The 2,625-nt window shown below is 45.1% G+C and overlaps 1 non-coding gene across 1 annotated transcript; it reads left to right on the top strand.

Annotated features, from left to right (window-relative positions):
• The first annotated feature begins 1,862 nt into the window (after positions 1-1,862).
• On the top strand, positions 1,863-1,981 carry LOC145402504 (5S ribosomal RNA). Its single transcript, XR_013897799.1, has one exon. It is a non-coding gene; the product is annotated as a 5S ribosomal RNA (ribosomal RNA).
• Positions 1,982-2,625: the final 644 nt, after the last annotated feature.

Consider the following 2,625-nt stretch of genomic DNA (forward strand, 5'->3'; position numbering starts at 1 on the left):
GAGAAATCCTGACGTATATCTGGGTAGGACAGAGAAATGTTTATCGCTGAAAAGTTATCAGTACGATCATCTACACGAGTCTCTCTAGCATCGTTCAGAAGACAAAGGTTGGACTATAGAATTAGGTCAGCTACTTGCCCACGACCATCGATCCTCAAGCTACCTCACTGACAGTGATGGGTGTTGAAGTTGTGCAAAGCTAACTTAATTCCAGGTAGATGTTCAGAAAGTGAATTTAAAGCATCACTATTGATGTGGCCACGTGGTGGACAGTAGAGAGAGCAATCAGACAGATACCTGCTATTACATTTTATGCCACACCTGACAGCTTTCCGAGTAGAAGGGTGCTCCACCAAGTGCATCTACTGTAAAGAAATAATGTCTGGCTTGTGTTTATACTGTATAGTAGGATTGCTATAGTGTGTAATTTATTCCCAAGAGTCCTACAATTCTACTGTAACACAGTGAAGGCAATGGCTTTAGATTTACGAGGCAGTCCATTGTGTTTAGTTTTTTTAATGCCACCCGCCACCAGGCGAGAGGCTACCAGGGGACCTATCCTGGTGCTTGCAAAACCTCCATCAACTACACGGCTCCCAGATTCTCCCTCGTTGGAGAAGGAGCAGGAAGAACATGGGTACATGACTACTTGGAATGGGTGGTCAAATGAATCTTATCAGACTTGTCAGACTTCGGCCATACTGACTGAGAAGCAACAGCAGCCTGTGAGTAGGAAGCAGTGACAGAAACGTTGGTAAGAGAATGAATCAGACAGGTGGCTGATACAAAGTAACAAAGCAAGTGGCATGGGTAACAGAGACATGGTTAGTCTGTCTTGACAGAGCACATCACAGGGCAGGACGCGTGTTTTTTTCTTCTGGTACACTTAGTCATTCAGTCATATTGGCAGTGCCAGAGCGAGTTCAACGAAGAATGACTCAGCAAATTCGCGCCTTTGCTTGGGAATAGATGAGTCAATTCAGCTGAGCAAAGCATAATATCATCAGAAAAGCTGTGTTTTGACAATAAACCAAGCTACAGCTAACCAACTTAGGCATAACCTAACGTTAGCTTAGCATAATACCTTATTTTGCTAGGAGGAATCAGGAAAGTGCAACGTTACCGAATCTTTTTATTGAGGCTCTCCATCTGACGTTGCCAACATAACTGGATAACCAAGTATACTACTAGAAAAAAAAAAAATGTGGACGGGACACCACCGCCGAAGCATAGGAGGTATTCTGTGAGGGAGCTGCGTGCAGCACCTTCACCTTTTTCCTAGCCTCATAGTAGATGTCTTCTGTCGCCTTCACCATGCAGAACACTTCCCCTTTCTTCCACTTGGGCCAATCCCTTGAGGAAGTAGAGTAAGCACACATGCAGTGAAAACAGTGTACCATCTTGGATGTGCAATGTTTAGCATCATGACCCTGAGCTGCACACTTGCCACACACTGATTGGGAAGCTTCGACAAGACTTGTCACCATGCCTATACAGCTGACATGTCAAAAAACGAAGAGGGTTTGGGATATACAGTCGTACGTTAGCAAATTCATAACCAGCTGTGACGTGATCTGGAAGAGAAACTTTACCAAATATCAAGTTGATGGTTGCAGTCCTCATCCTCGTGCCCTATGAGAATCCGGTAATGAATCTAGCATCAGTTACGTCTTGCTGAGCAAGTTCATGTATGATGTCATTCTCACCCATCACCATGACATCTCTGCAAGTGATAAACATCCTTGCAAGAAATCATGGAAACCAGGATCCTCGGCTCAACATCGTGGCAGTGGAATTTAGACAGTTTAATCAAATCGTTTACCTGGGACGACTTTACAGTTTTGACTAAGAGATCTCTGTTTGCCAACGGCCATACCACGTTGAGTACACCGCTTCCCGTCCGATCAGCGAAGTTAAGCAACGTTGGGTCTGGTTAGTACTTGGATGGGTGACCGCCTGGGAACACCAGATGCTGTTGGCATCCCTACGTGTCAAGTGGGGTTGGTGGAGGATTAGTGCCCCTCCCTGTAAAACAATTAACTCTAAGCCCTTGGCCACCCCGTCTGGGATACATGGCGTCTGTCAATGAATGAATGAACAAATATCAATCACCTTCATGAAAATAAAATGACTGAGACTGGACAGGGGAGTTGAATCTAGAGTAAGTAACATAACGGAAGTCACATTCCTCACAGGCATGTACAGTTGGAGAAATTTCCGTGTAGGACACTGCATGGAAGGCACCAGGAGTGGCAAATAATATAATCTGGTAACAGTATTGGGGGTACACACCATATCACAACCACGTAGCACCACCATCACCGTACATCAGCATTATCATACATATCACCACTCAAAGGCCACCACTTTTACACCCTTGTCATTATTGCAGACCAACGCAATGCACCCCCACCACCAACACTATCACCACACCCCATCTCACACATCATCAAACACCACCACTTTTATGCATACACAACCACCACCACCACTACACACACACACACACACACACACACACACACACAGAGGCATCACCACACCATTACCACCACACTGTGCTATAATATTGTTTGCCAACACATCACACAATCACCACACGTCACTATTGCTCCATCACCAGAT

The sequence above is a fragment of the Coenobita brevimanus genome, chromosome 57 (assembly GCF_032717465.1).
Source record: "Coenobita brevimanus isolate Jiangsu-jjx chromosome 57, ASM3271746v2, whole genome shotgun sequence".
Taxonomy (NCBI): domain Eukaryota; kingdom Metazoa; phylum Arthropoda; class Malacostraca; order Decapoda; family Coenobitidae; genus Coenobita; species Coenobita brevimanus.